Source organism: Diabrotica virgifera, chromosome 8, assembly GCF_917563875.1.
Source record: "Diabrotica virgifera virgifera chromosome 8, PGI_DIABVI_V3a".
In the NCBI taxonomy this organism is placed as follows: Eukaryota; Metazoa; Arthropoda; class Insecta; order Coleoptera; family Chrysomelidae; genus Diabrotica; species Diabrotica virgifera.
This window is the reverse complement of record NC_065450.1, coordinates 88,629,316-88,649,797: the sequence shown is the minus strand read 5'-3', so window position 1 is coordinate 88,649,797 and position 20,482 is coordinate 88,629,316. Positions and strand designations below refer to the sequence as shown.

At 28.3% G+C, this 20,482-nt stretch overlaps 1 protein-coding gene and 1 long non-coding RNA gene across 4 annotated transcripts in view; one reads left to right on the top strand and one right to left on the bottom strand.

The window, feature by feature from the left end:
- Positions 1-20,482, bottom strand: part of LOC126890791 (zinc finger protein 271-like) — a 54,406-nt gene that overhangs the window by 24,841 nt on the left and 9,083 nt on the right. Inside the window, exons 2-6 of one of the 3 annotated variants that reach the window (XR_007700462.1) lie at positions 7,192-7,296; positions 5,762-5,852; positions 5,561-5,708; positions 4,000-5,499; positions 2,183-2,480 (exon numbers count right to left, since the gene is read on the bottom strand). The exons of 1 other annotated variant lie outside the window; for it this stretch is intronic. The gene's annotated coding sequence lies outside the window, so the exon portion shown is untranslated. Of the gene's footprint in view, positions 1-2,182; positions 2,481-3,999; positions 5,500-5,560; positions 5,853-7,191; positions 7,297-20,482 lie in introns of those variants that run through there. One more of the 3 variants, XR_007700461.1, reaches the window with a different exon arrangement.
- Positions 8,998-11,722, top strand: LOC126890798 (uncharacterized). The gene is made up of 2 exons (XR_007700467.1): positions 8,998-9,908; positions 11,425-11,722. It is a non-coding gene; the product is annotated as an uncharacterized LOC126890798 (long non-coding RNA).

Sequence of the window (20,482 nt, the reverse complement as noted above, 5' to 3'; positions counted from 1 at the left end):
TTTTAAAATGGCTATAGTGAACAAAAAAAACTAGTACGGGGGTGCTTAAAAAGCATTTATATTGTGTGTATTGTATTGTTTAACTTTCATTTTGGGATATGTATGCAAAAATCAACAAGGTAATATTAATAAAATAAATACTTTAAATAATATTTCAGTTCTTTTCTTAACCCACTCCTGACTTCTGTGTTGTTTTTTAACTATCTAAATTAATAACATTGTGTTATTGGTTTAAATAGGTAAACACACATATATTAAAAAAATGTTTAGCAATATTAACAAAATACATATTTTACATAAGATTTAGTTTAACTCACAAATGACTTCCAAAAAATTTCTTTAAGCAAAGAATGAAAAAAAAACGAGAAATACAATAAAAACTGTAAAATCACTCAAAACCAACCAAAAACAGTGAAAAATAACTGATTACATATCCAATGGATGTAATCAAAGAAAAACGAGAAAATTGATGAAATACAATAAAAACTGTAAAATCAGTCAAAACCAACCAAAAAACATTGACAAATAACTGATTACATATCCAATGGATGTAATCAAAGAAAAACGAGAAAATTGATGAAATACAATAAAAACTGTAAAATCACTCAAAACCAACCAAAAAACATTGACAAATAACTGATTACATATCCAATGGATGTAATCAAAGAAAAACGAGAAAATTGATGAAATACAATAAAAACTGTAAAATCACTCAAAACCAACCAAAAACAGTGAAAAATAACTGATTACATATCCAACGGATGTAATCAAAGAAAAACGAGAAAAAGACCAAAAAAATATGGTAAAAAACAATAAAACTGTAAAATCACTCAAAACCAACCAAAAAACATTGACAAATAACTGATTATATATCCGACAGACGTTATCAAAGGATAAATGAGACAAAAGACCGAAAATTGATGAAATACAATAAAACTATGTAAAATTCACTCAAAACGAGAAAAACGTTGATAAATAACTGATTACATATCCAAAAGATGTAATCCAAAAAACGAGAAAAAAGAGACCAAAAATATGGTAAAATACAATAAAACTGCAAAATCACTCAAAACGAGAAAAACGTTGATAAATAACTGATTACATATCCAAAAGATGTAATCCAAAAAAAAACGAGAAAAAAGAGACCAAAAATATGGTAAAATACAATAAACCTGTAAAATCACTCAAAACCAACCAAAAAACATTGACAAATAACTGATTATAGTTACAACCATTAAAGGATAAATGAGACAAAAGAGACCGAAAAATATGGTAAAATACAATAAAACTGTAAAATCACTCAAAACCAACCAAAAACAGTGAAAAATAACTGATTGTATATCCAACGGATGTAATCAAAGAAAAACAAGAAAATTGATGAAATACAATAAAACTGTAAAATCACTCAAAACCAACCAAAAAAACATTGACAAATAACTAATTATAGTTACAACCATCAAAGGATAAATGAGACAAAAGACCGAAAATTGACGAAATACAATAAAACTATGTAAAATTCACTCAAAACGAGAAAAACGTTGATAAATAACTGAATACATATCCAAGAGATGTAATCAAAGGATAAATGAGACAAAAGGCCTAGAATATGGTAAAATACAATAAAACTGTGAAAAATGTACTCTAATACGTAAAAATCCGTCAAAAAAAAAACGCTGACAAATAACTGATTATATATTCGACAGACATAATCAGACAAACGAGTCAAAAAGACCGACAACCAGTGAAATATGTTAAAATATACATATACAGGGTGAAGGGAAAAGAGTACATCTAAAAAAGGTCGTTGTGAAAAATTATATGTTCAGGCCAGTGTGGTGGTGGTATGAGATACATTGCATGTACTGATGGTAAAAACCATTTACATAGACGAATAGGAGATAGACTTTTAGGTAAACCTTATTCCCATTATGAGAGAAAAGTATTCAAATCAGAGTGGATACATTCGAGAAGAGTGTTCTGTATAGGTATACACAAAGAAATTTCTAATATACAAAGAAAAATATACATCAGAGAATGAACTACGCATTAAATCAACCTACAAGTGTGAAAAAAAAAGGTGAAAAAAGACATACAAAGAAAAATTGTTTGAGAAAAGAAAAAAATTACTGAACTAATGAAGTTAGGTTTAAATAAAACGATGGAATTTCAAAGAAAAACAATATTAAAAATTATTAGAGCCGTTTTAATTTTTTAATAAATAAATAATACAAAATATCTTGGTATTTTTATTTTGAACCACAAAAACACTTTTCGAATTGACCCACATAATTTATATTGAATTTGTTCTCAAAGGATGACCCAAATATCCATCACACTGCTCCATTGTCCAAGGTTGGTTTCTATCTAATGCTGCAATTATCCATCTGGATTCAACATGCTGTTAAGACCATCTATCATATGAGGTTTTCCTCTCATAAGGAAAAACAGTAGACCATCTTTGATCTGCTTAATAACGTGACCTACAAATTTCCATTTAAGTTTAGAATATATCGAAAAAAAAAAGATATGGATGTCTCAGAAGTTAAACAGTGCAAGTCACATTCTCCTTAAAAATAACCTATGAGATATAACACTTATTATTATATAATAGTATTATTATTTCCTTGTCTGTATTTATGAATATTTACACATATTATGAAAAATAAAGACATTTTATTTGTTTTTAATAACTACTTATATTTCTGCAACTATTGTTAGAAACATCTTAGTATCTCATTTAAACACTTATTGACTTACACCGATTGGTCTGCTGAGACATCAATATATTATGTCACAGAACAAACAGAATAAAAAAAAGAAACAGAAAGTTGATGTTAAGAAATTGGGTAATATTTATAGAACATTTGATGCGGAACGAGGTGTAATATTGAGCCATTTATCACTAAATTTTTATAAATAATCAAGAGTGTTGTGTATTGTAATACATAATATACATTATTTATGTATAAAGAGGATGAAGCAGCATGAACTAACATAATACTCACAACGTTCACTAACATTAACACATGTCACAAATATTGTGAAAATAGGAGTAACTAAACAAAAAGATGCAGTAAAAATAGTAAAGTAAAAAGAAGTGGATGGTTAAATATGATGCCAGTAGTAAACATTGATGAAATATAAGAATAAAAAATAAATGTATAGATAAAAACTAGTTAAAGTCTCAACAGATTATCGTGTAGGTAGAATTTTTCTACATGTCTCCAACCCGTAATTAAACATAAGCCCCAATCCAATAGACATAAAAACAGAACAACAGAGTAAAAAGTAAAAACCAATTTAATGTTAATCATGGGGTAAAAAAGAAGGTCTAAGTATAATTGCCACTAATCCTGTATTATTTAAATTAGTCACAAAAAATCTAAGTTATTTGAAAAATAACACATTGTAAGTGGATTATCAATATTTGAACTTACTTTGAAAAAATATAATCTTAGAACTGGAACAGATATGTGTATACAATTTGTTAAAGGTTAAATGTAGCAATAATCTAAATAAAACTTTATTTACTTGGTCGAAAAATTACTTTTATTTCCTTTATTGATTAAAAGACAACTTTGTATGTTGAAAATAGCTTATCAAGAATATATTTTTACCCCTAGTTTGCAATGTAAGATTATTTGAAGGATATTTGAAAAACATGTTGTTATTAAATTATCTACATACTTCAAAATATGCAATTGCATGTTAAAAAAGCAATATTTAAAAGGATAACGAAATAAAGTCTTTTTAGGTAGTAACTTTAAAATATAAATCTAGCATATAACACATTACAATAAGCTATGGTAAAAAAGCCCACTGAAGACTCAGAATAACTGGGTCCAAATGGTATATATCAGATATGCTAAACTTATGAATAATTTTTTTGTTACTACACTATTTTGTAATACGTTAGTTAGAAGCTTTTATATTACAAAAAACTTATATATTTTTATATATTATTAAAAAAATATAGTTAACACATCAATCTAAACTCACCATAAATCAAATTTTATGACTTGTCCTGATCAACTTAATCCATTAGATTTGGAAGAATGTAGAACAAGTTGCAAATTGTCTGTAAAGATAAAATTTTTCCAGTTTTCCCTACATTTTATTTTCCTGCATTTACTTCTAGCATGTTATACCTAAAAATAGATTACCATCAACTAATAAATGTATACATACAAGAAACAAAAACTGAAAGTGTTAGTTTACAAAAAAAATCATAACACTGTAAATTCTATTAAAAATTAATAAATAACATTAGTCTTGTCAACCGTAATGGTAAATTACAATTTTCTAGGAAATTAGGTTAAATACAAATAAAGGATCTCTAAACACATAGAAAACATGGTGACTTCATACTTCCTATGCAAACTTACAGGAACATGATATTATGCAATTGAAAACAGGCTAAGTAGTACTTACCTAAATTTTTTAATTTGGTCTAGAACTTTAAACAAAATTTTTCCCAAAACTTGATAAATACACCCTTTATGCTCTAAAACCTTACAACATGAAAAATCTAAGGGCATCATAAAACTCATAAACATAATAATTTGGTTAGATTTTAAGTAATGATAGAATAGAAAACTAGATGGTGCTAACATTGTTTTTTTCTATTTTGTGTGTAGGGGGTGTTGGAATTTTATAACGTAAAGTTTCCTAGAATTTTCTTCTTTTTTAATCATTTGTAAATAAGCGTTTCATAATAAGGTCTTGATCATAGAGTTAATATTAGCATAGAGAGAGCCCTCACTATACGCGTCCTGACGACAAGATCTCTTCCGGTCTCTTCGACTGGTTTGCGCTATCTTTTTCTAACACATCGTACCGAGAAACTAAGATGACATTAAGGTGTGAGTATATACACGGAAGAAGAGGACAACTGTCTCAGCTTAATATGCGTAAGAGTGAAACAGCACTAATCCAAAGAAGAAAGATGGTGTCGCCACTTTGCTTTGAATGATACTCTTTCTATGTCAATATATACCTCTATGGTCTTGATTTTTATAATATTAGAATAGAATTAGTATAGAATATTAGTATAGAATTTTCTTCTTATTTTTATACGAGTGTATTGTATGGTAGTATACGCATGATATAATAAGTTTATATATTCTAGCATCAGTTTCAAACCGTTTGAAACTGATGCTAGAATAAACTTGTTATTTACATTTTTATAAGTGTTGTATATATTATATACATTTTTTAACTCTGATAAATCCGAATTGACTCCAAAAAGTAGAAATACTGTATATCCTAAATAAGCTAACTATCGCAGATTATATCAATAAATTGTTATTAACGATAAAACATCTTTTTGTGTAACTATAAATGACACTAAGAAAGAAAAACGAATGAATTCTGATAATTTTATTTGTTTAGTATTAGTAGAAAATAAAAATAAAATAATAATAAATATAAATAATAATAAATTGCTATAGTGAAAAAGAACATATATAGAGAAAATACTCCTTTTATATGGGATATAGCCTGAAAAAAAAAATAAAATAAATTTAAATTAAACATTATATATTAAACAAAAAAAAATTACCTTATTATGATGGATAGTCGATTATCATCCACCACTTTATAAAAACATGTGATGTTTTTATTGTTCCATACCATATTCACGAGGGTGGTATAACTCGGACACACCTCCACATTACCCCGAATTACCAATGTTACATGAAATTCTCTACCTAAAAATTAGTTAAATAAAGCATATATTATTATATTTTTTAATTATACTAACGGTCAGGTTGAGGGACTTTCGTCAAGCATAATAAATATGCTAAATACTCATCCTCGTTTGTAAATATGGTTGGGATGGAACACATGTTTTTCTGTAAACAATATAAAATTAAAAGTAGATTATTTTTTTTAATTAAAAAAATGTGTTATGTAGTACATCCCGCTTATTACCATTGTTGGCATAGGAACACCCTCGGTTTAAGGGAAAAATTTAAGGTATTGAAACATTTCTCCTAGCCACCATTAGAATATCCTTGTTATAGAAATATTTTTGCATAACACAAAGGCTATTTAATTAAGCAGACCCCCCAAGTATTTAAACTTTTTAATATCGGCTCTTTTTAAAATTTTTATTGGATTAAATTCATTTTTTAATTAAAGATAGAAACCTCAATAATATCACTCTATACACTAAAATTAATATTACCCTCAAAAATAAGAATAAGACGAAAAATAAAATATTAAATAAAACTAAAATAAAAAAATGAACATTCTTCTCAATAGAAGTAATTAACTTTTTAAATAATAAAAACAATCGCTGGTGTGATAAAACATATTTTTTAATGATAATTAAAATGCTAATTCAACAAATTATTTACTATAAATATATACTAATCATTATTTAAGTTAGTATAATTTATTTTTATGGTGTAATCATGGCGGTTTTTTTTCACGTTACTAGTTACAGTTAGTTTATGTATATTAGTGCAATCTGAAAGTTTTCAATTAACAAAACTTAATAAAATAACAAATGAAATTAACGTCGAAGTTATTTCGCCTAAACAATCAACAGCAGTAGATTACATAAAAAACTTTTATTTGGTAAATAACTGCACCAAACTTTACTTAGATAAAGTTTATGAACTGGAAATGAAAGAAAAATATTACCAATCTCTCCTTAATAATTTAACAGACCGAAACACATTTGACAGAAGAGCAATCCAAACCGCTCATCAAGAAGAAGTACGCAAAATATATGCTCATCTGGGAACATCAATTTTAAAATTAGAAGAAACCATACAAAATAAAACTAAAGAAATTACGAATGTGAATAGAAAATATATTAATTTTATGATAGAGTTTCGTGAGCAACAGCTTAATATCTCTGAATTGGAAACAGATGTGTCAGGGTGTAATTATTTGTTAGATGATTGTGCAAAGGCTAAAAGACAAATTACAAGAAGAAATAAAATGTGTCATAAAAAGTTATTTGAATGTGTTCAAAATTTTACTAAACCACAAAGTTCACCAGCACCTTGTTTAATAGATTGTGATAGAGATTGTCAAAGAATTTTAGTGAATTAGTAAATTTATATATTTATATAAAGGTAAACATTAACAATTTTATATCATATGGTTTTAATAGAATAAATATAAAACATAAATAATAAAAATGATAATTATTATTATTATTTTGTAAATGATACTTACTTTATATTGTAGATGGAAACTTAAAAAACTAAGTAACACTAAGTTCTCTTAACACCCTACATCAGCTTTTAAAGAAGTGCGGTAAATCAAACTGAAAAGCGCCATCTGTAAGAAAGAAATGAAACTAAAAACATTACTATTTGAAATTGTAAAAATATATTTCTAATATAAAAAATGGATTATTTAATAATAAAAAATTACATAAGTTTAGTATTATTATTTTTTAGTATAGTTACAGTGAATAATTTAAAACTTAAAAGAAATTACTGACAGTTGACAACTGCTTTACCCATTTATTCCATGTCACCTGATTGAACCCAACTTCATAGTGAGTGATGAGTGATGGTAGAATAAGGTTATTTTTTAACACATGTATTAAAATATGAACAAAAACCTTTTTAAAAATATATTTGCTTATATTATAAAAAGTGTTGAGGGCACACTGCAGTGAAAATATAACTAGCAGCAATTGTAAGGTAATTAAAGTATAATATACACACACAATACAATATATGGTAATATTCAACATCCTTCAAAAACAGACATCTCAAAGGCTTCTATACACCTCATACTTTTCATTCTGAGAGTTTATGTTTCCACTCAGTGTAGCAATATGGAATAAATGAATGTTTTCTACAGATTGGTCTTGAATATTAAACCATAAGGTAGTTCTCTAACACTCTATTTATAAACTCTATATAAACACTTTGAACCAAGATTGTTTGTTATTCACCAACCGACATACATACTAAAATTGTTGTACAGGTGTAAAAATATTAATGTTAACATTTGGTGTATGTTAACACCCATTACTTTGGTGTTATTAGTGTTTATATACAACCATCACACTATCTCCATCTCTAGTTATAACATTTAAAAGTCAAATCCTACTGTTCCTACATGATTTTACTCTTTTTGTATTACATGGCATACAGCCAACTACATGAAAACATTTATCTTGTGAATTTTCAAAGTCAGTGCAAACCCTTAGCATACATAATATTTTAAAACGTTTGAGTATCCCCCCATGTATGTTTATTCCTTTTTTTTTAATATTTTTAAAAAATAATACCCCTCTTCCTCATTGATTATCGCTCACATTTCTCTCACATTCTCTATACACATCTTTGCAGGTTAATTTACAATTTTTGAGTAAAAATTTTTTAAAAAATGGATTATTAGGTTATTTAATCTGAACTTTATACATTTATAGAAAAAATTTTAAAATATGATACAGGTGAGATTAACATAAAAAAGTTAAAACACGTTTTTTAATTTAATGAATAAAATTTGAAACTATTAGAGGTATTTTTAAAAATTCCATATACATGGTGCTTACGATTAGAAAATACTGAAAAATTCAAATTATGTTGAGGTTTAGTGGTCCCATTTTTATATAGATACTCCATTCCATTTATATCATCGTTTGTTGGTTCATATCCGAAACGATTTAAATAAAATCGGTTCATTATAGAGTTGTAGTTCCGATTATCAGCCAACCCTAAAAAATGACCAATTTGATGGGCTATTATTAATTGAAGATTAAAACCTGGTAAATTAAATTGATTAATTTCCAAATTCCATGTAACATTTTTTAAAACATGTATTTCACCACACCATATCTCTTGTAAAGTCTCATCCTTTAATATTATTGTATGTGCTATCTCATTTTTATTATCTTGGACATTAAAAAATAACTCACAGTCACTTGAAGGTAAACATAATCCATTTACTTTATGGTGATGGGATTCAAACACTATAGATAGTACTGGTATTTCCTCTGTATTGTTAATTTCTTTAAACTTGATTCCTGTGATCTGTGTCCATGTCTTAATTGCTGCATAAAGACTTTTTGACATCAATAATGAAGAATTGAATGCACGCCATGTTATAATCTGATTAACCTTATGAAATGGTGTTCTATAAACATTAAACGACAAACACACAGTTAATAAAACAAAATAAAATAGTACTTTTGAAAAAAACATTGTACCTTTTTCTGGTATTTCGATTTAACGTATTTAAATCAAGTGGTGTTTTTATAGTAAAAGCTTGAGATTTATATAAAACTATATTATGATGAATAAGCAAAAAAGAACACATAGAAATAATTTGCTGATTAGCCCAAAAATCATGGTTGAAAATAATAATACACGTCTAGGTTATTTTTATAACTATACTCCAAAAAAAACTTTTGCATTTTTTTTGTTGAAAATAATTGGTTGATGTTTCAAATTTAGGATTGTATATATTTGTATTTCTTTAACTATTCTCACATTAATAAGCCTATACACATGTTGTGTCACATGTTATTGATAATAATTACAAGACACACAATAGTTGTCTACAAAAGCATAAAAATAAACACCATACTTGTTTAAAAAGCATAGATATGTAAGAGTCATAACTCGAGGACCCGCCATTTTTTACTTTTACGGTTGACAAGACTAATGTTATTTATTAATTTTTAATAGAATTTACAGTGTTATGATTTTTTTTTGTAAACTAACTTTCAGTTTTTGTTTCTTGTATGTATACATTTATTAGTTGATGGTAATCTATTTTTAGGTATAACATGCTAGAAGTAAATGCAGGAAAATAAAATGTAGGGAAAACTGGAAAAATTTTATCTTTACAGACAATTTGCAACTTGTTCTACATTCTTCCAAATCTAATGGATTAAGTTGATCAGGACAAGTCATAAAATTTGATTTATGGTGAGTTTAGATTGATGTGTTAACTATATTTTTTTAATAATATATAAAAATATATAAGTTTTTTGTAATATAAAAGCTTCTAACTAACGTATTACAAAATAGTGTAGTAACAAAAAAATTATTCATAAGTTTAGCATATCTGATATATACCATTTGGACCCAGTTATTCTGTCTTCAGTGGGCTTTTTTACCATAGCTTATTGTAATGTGTTATATGATAGATTTATATTTTAAAGTTACTACCTAAAAAGACTTTATTTCGTTATCCTTTTAAATATTGCTTTTTTAACATGCAATTGCATATTTTGAAGTATGTAGATAATTTAATAACAACATGTTTTTCAAATATCCTTCAAATAATCTTACATTGCAAACTAGGGGTAAAAATATATTCTTGATAAGCTATTTTCAACATACAAAGTTGTCTTTTAATCAATAAAGGAAATAAAAGTAATTTTTCGACCAAGTAAATAAAGTTTTATTTAGATTATTGCTACATTTAACCTTTAACAAATTGTATACACATATCTGTTCCAGTTCTAAGATTATATTTTTTCAAAGTAAGTTCAAATATTGATAATCCACTTACAATGTGTTATTTTTCAAATAACTTAGATTTTTTGTGACTAATTTAAATAATACAGGATTAGTGGCAATTATACTTAGACCTTCTTTTTTACCCCATGATTAACATTAAATTGGTTTTTACTTTTTACTCTGTTGTTCTGTTTTTATGTCTATTGGATTGGGGCTTATGTTTAATTACGGGTTGGAGACATATGTAGAAAAATTCTACCTACACGATAATCTGTTGAGACTTTAACTAGTTTTTATCTATACATTTATTTTTTATTCTTATATTTCATCAATGTTTACTACTGGCATCATATTTAACCATCCACTTCTTTTTATTTTACTATTTTTACTGCATCTTTTTGTTTAGTTACTCCTATTTTCACAATATTTGTGACATGTGTTAATGTTAGTGAACGTTGTGAGTATTATGTTAGTTCATGCTGCTTCATCCTCTTTATACATAAATAATGTATATTATGTATTACAATACACAACACTCTTGATTATAAAAATTTAGTGATAAATGGATCAATATTACACCTCGTTCCGCATCAAATGTTCTATAAATATTACCCAATTTCTTAACATCAACTTTCTGTTTCTTTTTTTTTTTATTCTGTTTGTTCTGTGACATAATATATTGATGTCTCAGCAGACCAATCGGTGTAAGTCAATAAGTGTTTAAATGAGATACTAAGATGTTTCTAACAATAGTTGCAGAAATATAAGTAGTTATTAAAAACAAATAAAATGTCTTTATTTTTCATAATATGTGTAAATATTTATAAATACAGACAAGGAAATAATAATACTATTATATAATAATAAGTGTTATATCTCATAGGTTATTTTTAAGGAGAATGTGACTTGCACTGTTTAACTTCTGAGACATCCATATCTTTTTTTTCGATATATTCTAAACTTAAATGGAAATTTGTAGGTCACGTTATTAAGCAGATCAAAGATGGTCTACTGTTTTTCCTTATGAGAGGAAAACCTCATATGATAGATGGTCTTAACAGCATGTTGAATCCAGATGGATAATTGCAGCATTAGATAGAAACCAACCTTGGACAATGGAGCAGTGTAATGGATATTTGGGTCATCCTTTGAGAACAAATTCAATATAAATTATGTGGGTCAATTCGAAAAGTGTTTTTGTGGTTCAAAATAAAAATACCAAGATATTTTGTATTATTTATTTATTAAAAAATTAAAACGGCTCTAATAATTTTTAATATTGTTTTTCTTTGAAATTCCATCGTTTTATTTAAACCTAACTTCATTAGCTCAGTAATTTTTTTCTTTTCTGAAACAATTTTTCTTTGTATGTCTTTTTTCACCTTTTTTTTTCACACTTGTAGGTTGATTTAATGCGTAGTTCATTCTCTGATGTATATTTTTCTTTGTATATTAGAAATTTCTTTGTGTATACCTATACAGAACACTCTTCTCGAATGTATCCACTCTGATTTGAATACTTTTCTCTCATAATGGGAATAAGGTTTACCTAAAAGTCTATCTCCTATTCGTCTATGTAAATGGTTTTTACCATCAGTACATGCAATGTATCTCATACCACCACCAAACTGGCCTGAACATATAATTTTTCACAACGACCTTTTTTAGATGTACTCTTTTCCCTTCACCCTGTATATGTATATTTTAACATATTTCACTGGTTGTCGGTCTTTTTTGACTCGTTTGTCTGATTATGTCTGTCGAATATATAATCAGTTATTTGTCAGCGTTTTTTTTTTGACGGATTTTTACGTATTAGAGTACATTTTTCACAGTTTTATTGTATTTTACCATATTCTAGGCCTTTTGTCTCATTTATCCTTTGATTACATCTCTTGGATATGTAATCAGTTATTTATCAACGTTTTTCTCGTTTTGAGTGAATTTTACATAGTTTTATTGTATTTCGTCAATTTTCGGTCTTTTGTCTCATTTATCCTTTGATGGTTGTAACTATTAATTAGTTATTTGTCAATGTTTTTTTGGTTGGTTTTGAGTGATTTTACAGTTTTATTGTATTTCATCAATTTTCTTGTTTTTCTTTGATTACATCCGTTGGATATATAATCAGTTATTTTTCACTGTTTTTGGTTGGTTTTGAGTGATTTTACAGTTTTATTGTATTTTACCATATTTTTCGGTCTCTTTTGTCTCATTTATCCTTTAATCGTTGTAACTATAATCAGTTATTTGTCAATGTTTTTTGGTTGGTTTTGAGTGATTTTACAGGTTTATTGTATTTTACCATATTTTTGGTCTCTTTTTTCTCGTTTTTTTTTTGGATTACATCTTTTGGATATGTAATCAGTTATGTATCAACGTTTTTCTCGTTTTGAGTGATTTTACAGTTTTATTGTATTTTACCATATTTTTGGTCTCTTTTTTCTCGGTTTTTGGATTACATCTTTTGGATATGTAATCAGTTATTTATCAACGTTTTTCTCGTTTTGAGTGAATTTTACATAGTTTTATTGTATTTCATCAATTTTCGGTCTTTTGTCTCATTTATCCTTTGATAACGTCTGTCGGATATATAATCAGTTATTTGTCAATGTTTTTTGGTTGGTTTTGAGTGATTTTACAGTTTTATTGTTTTTTACCATATTTTTTTGGTCTTTTTCTCGTTTTTCTTTGATTACATCCGTTGGATATGTAATCAGTTATTTTTCACTGTTTTTGGTTGGTTTTGAGTGATTTTACAGTTTTTATTGTATTTCATCAATTTTCTCGTTTTTCTTTGATTACATCCATTGGATATGTAATCAGTTATTTGTCAATGTTTTTTGGTTGGTTTTGAGTGATTTTACAGTTTTTATTGTATTTCATCAATTTTCTCGTTTTTCTTTGATTACATCCATTGGATATGTAATCAGTTATTTGTCAATGTTTTTTGGTTGGTTTTGAGTGATTTTACAGTTTTTATTGTATTTCATCAATTTTCTCGTTTTTCTTTGATTACATCCATTGGATATGTAATCAGTTATTTTTCACTGTTTTTGGTTGGTTTTGAGTGATTTTACAGTTTTTATTGTATTTCTCGTTTTTTTTTCATTCTTTGCTTAAAGAAATTTTTTGGAAGTCATTTGTGAGTTAAACCAAATCTTATCTAAAATATGTATTTTGTTAATATTGTTAAACATTTTTTTAATATATGTGTGTTTACCTATTTAAACCAATAACACAATGTTATTAATTTAGATAGTTAAAAAACAACACAGAAAAGTCTGGAGTGGGTTAAGAAAAGAACTGAAATATTATTTAAAGTATTTATTTTATTAATATTACCTTGTTGATTTTTGCATACATATCCCAAAATGAAAGTTAAACAATACAATACACACAATATAAATGCTTTTTAAGCACCCCCGTACTAGTTTTTTTTTTGTTCACTATAGCCATTTTAAAACACGATGTTTTTTCTCACTTTCGTAATCCAAACCGCCGTTAAGATTTCACTAGGAAGTCAAATACTAACGTTCACTTTTTTAAACACCCCCGTACTAGTTTTTTATTCACTATGTCCATTTTAAACCCGATGTTTTTATCACTTTTCGTAATCCAAGCCGACGGCGCATTTTGTTCTCGCGTCTGATTTTTAAAACCGACTTTTTAAGCACATCCCGTACTATTTTTTGTTCACTTGTCATGTTTTAAGATTTTTTTCCGGTTGCGTAATCAAAACCGACGTTAGGATTTTATTAGCAAGCACCATGTTTGCTTCCACTTTTTTTAGGCTTTCTATCGCCCTTAACCGTCTTTGTTCATACCCACTAATTTTTTTTATTAACACCAATCGCTGTAATTTGTGTTCTTTTAAATAACGTTTATTATCGATTACGAACTTTTTTAATAACTGGTTATATTCCACATCTGTCTTTTTCACATTTTCATCTATGCTATCATAATTGGTTGTTGTATTAAGTTCCTCTTCTTCCATGCTCTCATTGAAATCTTCACTATGAATTGACACATCAACATTATTGAGTTTTTCTTCTTCACCTTCTGATGCTGATGACACATCATCGTATTTTGTTATGGGGGTGGAAGACGCCATAACTTCTTGTTCAAACACTTTGTACTCTATGGGGCGGTGAGCGTTAGAATCACCCGAAATCACTTCACAACTACGGTTTAAGCTGTTTTCTATGTTTTTAACCCCACTAGGAGTCATCACATCAGGTGACATTTTTAAATGATTTATAATTTTACGACTTGACCTCGCACATACCGGTACAGCAAGTTTTTCTTTCATTTAGGGTACGAACAAGGCAATATTAGTCAAACTACTTTAGTGGGGGGTAGTACCTACGGTTTTATAGCTTAGTGGAATGGGTTGGGTCCAAATTTTAAAATCCCTGCTTTTTTAATACGCTTTATTACCCATGAGCAGGTGGCCAACCAATGAAATGTATGCCGCACCCCCCTAGTGTGTTTTACTACCACAGTACCAATCTTTAAAAATGCATGTACTATGATATCCAACTAAATCTTAGATCATGGCTGGGTGCTTTTATTTTAATTTATTTTTTTAATTTATACAATTATACAATACATTGTAGTGAAACACGCGTATTTTTTAATTATTACTGTTCGAATGCATGAAGTTTTTATTTCAGTAGATTGGAAACCATAATTTGCATCTTTTTTACGGCATTCGCTTCTCACTAAGTGTCTGCATGTGTAACTACGTCGATTAAGAGGGAAATATTTCTTAATTTATTCACCGCATCCTTGCCATCGTTCCGCGAGCAGGTGGTCCTTAGCAGGTCACAATACTTTACGGAATTCCGGTAGCTGCTTTTTGCATGTGTGTTACAATTATCATATATTGCAAATCTTGGTTAATAATCAACAAAGAATAGTTTATGAAGAATTGCTCGAGCTACGTGTGCATTCGACTGTTATTTCAGATCTTGAGATATGTACTCATGCAAGGAACAGTCAAGAATATATTTTTAAATACACATTGGCTTACTTTTTATAAAACACTTCATATATTAGGTTGGTGTTAGAGAATCATGGATTCCTTCTAATGGCGTATAATTATCATGGTCACTGATTTTCGTTAATGCATAATCGTTCCTCATTTTGCTAGTACAATATCATATGTTCCCCTCCTCTTTTTTACTCAAATAGTGTTAATTAGACTAATTAATATTCACCCTAGACAACGGATGTTCACCTAATTAATATTCCACAATAATCCACATTTTGCACATACAAATACTCACTACTTGAATTATTTCTAGGCAATTTGCTTAATTAGTGAAAATATAAGTGTAACTTTAAACGCAATAACATGATGGCTCGAGGCTCGCGGCTCATGGCAGTGATACACGTACGGGTTACGAGTAAGATTTCAAACTTGTTGGATCGACGGCGTACTTACTCGGCGGACTTAAAGTACGCGTACTTGCTGTGATACACGCACGAAAAAGGTCGTCGAGCCATAAGTTCGCGTACTTACTCGCGTGTGTATCACTCCTTTAAGGCCTTTCCCAATAGTTGAAAAACGTCAAGATAAAAAAGAAAAATTAAAGCAAACCAAAGAAAATCTAGAATTTATACAGAAACTCATGAAAAACAGCGATTGGAAGAAATGGAAAATGAAATAAAAAAATTTAGGGCACTCGTGGGAGTGCCGACACAAGTGAAAACTTCTTATAGTATATCAATTACGAGCTCAAGTCCCCTTATTATTATTTATTAAAAAAAACTAAAATATATTCAACAAAATTGTTTTATTGTTTAAATGGACAAAAGTGCAAATTTTACTTTTTTGTTTGTAAGTTAAATATAATGAACCATTTTTTGAATTATTTTTTAACTAAAAACAATTATGGGGCTGAATGTGCCCCACCCTCCCTTACTATTTAAATTGCTGGTATGCAGTGGCGTAGCTAGGGTGGGGCGGAGGGGGCGGTCCGCTCCGGGTGTCACCCTTTCGGGGGTGACACCCGAGAGACCCGCTCACAAAAGAATGAATCGTTAATTTGTAACTCTACCCACTTTATAATCAAAATACAATTTGATATTATTTTGTAAACACACGAAACCGACAAAAGTCTAGGTCAAAGAGGCATTTCTTTGATTTTTTCGTTAAAAGGAAAAAAGCAGTTGTTGATCTAAATAACGAAATTCTCAAGAAGCTTGAAATTGATGATTGAAGCTTGATATATGAAGTGCCGTTCACAGCGATACAATAATGCAGCTGTAAAGAGCGGCGTACATGGAGGAATACAAGCTATTATTAAGGGCGTAGGCGCAAAATTTCGCGCAAATTTGTTTTAAATGTTTTAAAAAACATTTTGTTTCGAGTCCTGAGAAAACGAATAAGTATTTTTGGAAAATTTACACGCAGAATCAAAGATTGCATTATTTCCCGGGGCCGAAAGTTCCTGAAAACTTCTATAATGTTTATTTTAATAAGTTACAGGGGTGAAAAAAAAAGAGAAAATTTAGTGTGATTTTTAATTTTAAATATCTCATTCAAAAAAAACTTTTTGGTTATTTCGAGAGACTTTCGGCCCTAGGTACCTAATAATGTAATCTTTGATTATGCGTTTAAATTTTTCAAAAATACTTATTAGTTTTCTCAGGATTCGAAAAAAATGAATTCATTTAAAACACATTGGCGCGAAAATTTGCGCCTACACCCTTAAAGCAAACAACAAAAAGAACATTTTCGTTGGATGTATTGATCATTATACCAATGATTTTTGTGGGCAGCACTCTTTTGCCAACAATACATCCTGAGTAACTTTTTTCAGAACTGTAGAGGAAATTTTTAATTTTTTTTCTGCTTCCACTAGCTGCTGGGATGGGAAGTGCTTATTAAACACAGCAAAGCATCTGTTAAACGACTTTCTACAACGCGTTTTAGTACTCACTATGCTGCAGTTAAAGTGTTGGGAGAACATTTTGATAGTTTTATTGCTGCAATTGAGGAACTATGTCATCAAAAAAAAAATTTAGACACCAGAAGTGCATATAGACATACCCTATTGATGCCCGACGTGTGTAATTTCACATTTCTTTGTCATCTTTTCTTTTGGAATGATGTTCTAAGAGAATCCAATTTTTGTCAGAGTGAATTTCAAAGTAAAGGCATAACCGTTGATCAATCTGCGACCAAAATAGGTGCACTTTACATTGAAGAAAAACGTGAGAATATTATAGATGAGGCAATAGATGTTGCCACGAAAAAATATGAGGACGACGACATTCCCACCGAAAAACGAATTCGACGTCAAAAACGAATGGATGGTGACCTAGCTACTGATACAGGACTGACACTTCGAGATGAACTTCAACAGGATATGTTGGACTGTTTTGACCTATTCAATTTTGAACTCGAAACCTGATCAAAGTCTATTAGTGGAGTCAATGAAGGTTTTCACCTCCGATTTCGTTGAACCTCCATCGATTTTCATGAAAATTGGTAAGTATGTAGAGGATACCTCAAGAAACAAAGGTGACATGGTGCCAACTTGCGCTTTTACCCTGGGGGGGATGCCACCCCTTCTCGGGGGTGGAAATTATTTTATTAAAAATAATACCACTAATCGATAGAGGGACAAATTATAAGTAAAATTTGTTATATAAAGTTATTTCAATAAATCAATAGTTTTTGAGTTATTAAAGATCAAAAGTTTTGATTTTTCCTGAAAAAAATCCATGTTTCAAAGCAGTTTTTCATAAATAACTCAAAAACCATAAGTTTCTTCAAAAAAGTTGTTATTACCAAAATCGAAGATAATATAAAAATAAATAAGCTCCTTATTCGAAAAATCCTTTATTACATATACAAAGTGAGTTATATGCAATTGAATGTATATTTTTTTCCGCGAGTACTCAAATCTTAGTATTCAAGCTTAAATAACAGGAAAATGATGCACTTTGTTAAATATAGATATTAAACATTTTAATAAAGTACTTAAAGGTAACTATCAAAAAGCTATATAAGAAGTCGATAGCATCAAAATTAAGCAAGTTATGATGGAAATAAGAGGACCCTTTCAGATTTTTTAGGGAAGAATGAAAAATGAAACATACGTCATTTCCACAAAAATTAAAATTTATAGTAACCCATTTAAAACTTTATTTATTTTAACATGAGTAATAACTTCAACAATTTTGACCGGTTTAGAATGCATATTTTTGAAAAAAAATACGATTAAAAAAAATTTGAATTTTTCAAATTTTCGTGAATTTCATTTTCTTTTGATAATAACTCCAAAAATACTCGATATACTTAAAAAATGATAGAGAACAAAATTTTAGTTTTAACTTTATTTAAGCTTTTTCTTTCTTTAATATTTTTTTACGACAAAAAATAACCGAGATAGAAACATTTAAAACCTAAATTTTACTGCGAGAACCATGTAACCGGGGCCCTTTCACCTTGTATTTAAAAAAAATAAAGGATTTAGAAAATTATGTTTAATACAGTGTTATAGAACTTTTACTTAGCTTTGTAATGGTTTTTGGATAAATCTCATATTTCAAAATTTAACGGAGGTATTTTAAAAAAACCAATAACATTTTCTTTGAAAAAATTTTATAGCGGAGATTTTGTATGTATACAGGTTGTGGGAAGTCCAATTAGTCGTTTGTTGTAGGAGATACGAAAAAAGTTTATTTAGGTGAGATTGGGGTATAGATAATATCAGAATTTAAATGCATTTCCAAATATACAGGGCCACCCATATTGACAGGGTGAAACAAAATTATCTTTTATTTAATGGAACACCCTGTATATTTTTACATTTTTGGATTCTCCTCTATGTTTTATTTCTTAAAATATCAGGTTTTGTGATGTTATACGAAGTAGTTTAAAATATAATTACGTTTTTATTTTCAAATTTCATAGCAATATTCACCCCCTGTATAATTGTAGTGATTTGACATCAGAAAATCAATTTATGTTCAAGTGTTTTTTAATATAATCTATTATTGTTAAAAATTATTAATCTAGCAAAACGTTTAATTTTAGTTAATACAGGGTTGGTCGAAACTGAATGAGTGTTTTCTCAAAGTTTGAGAGTATGAGTTTTCTCAAACGGAGCAGCCTATAATGCTTGTAATGAGCATTGTAATGCAATGCTATTGTATGACACTTTATTATTTCCCACCCTGCCAGTGAGAACTGAATTTATTTTTGAAATCCCTAACTTTATGTCTTTAATTATTTTAAATATTGTAAACGATTAAACAACAATCAAATTAAATTGAAATGAATAACCAGTGTATATCTTCCACATTTACTTCATATTTAACGTAGCCTGTACCATAACATTGCACAGATTATTATCCCTGTATAGCAACGATATACCATGAATGTGAATTCATACTTAAGAAATGTCCTATATCCAGTCTCACAAAAAAAAGGGATTCCTCAAACATAATATATATGCAGACAAAATCAGCCAAAGTGATTTGCGATATCTAATTAAAGGCCCTACCGAGTTGGTTTTGTTGAATATAGCATGGAAGCACGACGATACTTTAGTGATAAGCATATTTTTCGTAGTAGCTATAGTATGTTGTTTTATATTATGTATTACCTATATTAAATTAGTTTTAGTATGTTTCGTTTATCTAAAAAAATGTAAAACAAACAAAAATTCTGTTTTTCTTGTAGTTTTGTTTTTTCGTATAGATATTGTTTTATATTGTATTAAATTGAATTTAGTTTTAGTATGTTCCGTTTGTTTGTAGAATTATATTTAATTAGATTTGCTTCAATTACTAAAATAAATAAATTTTCAATTATATTTTATGTATTTGTGGAAAACGAAACCTAGCATTAGCGGTCACATTTCTATAACGGCCAATTGTTTTCTATTTTTAGTGGCCGTTATTGTCAGGTTTTACTGTACCAATAATATTTTATTAAATTATGAAATATTATTTAAATAAAAAATTTAACAACTTGATAAAAGTTTGCTTAGAATTTACTCCTCTATCTAATTATG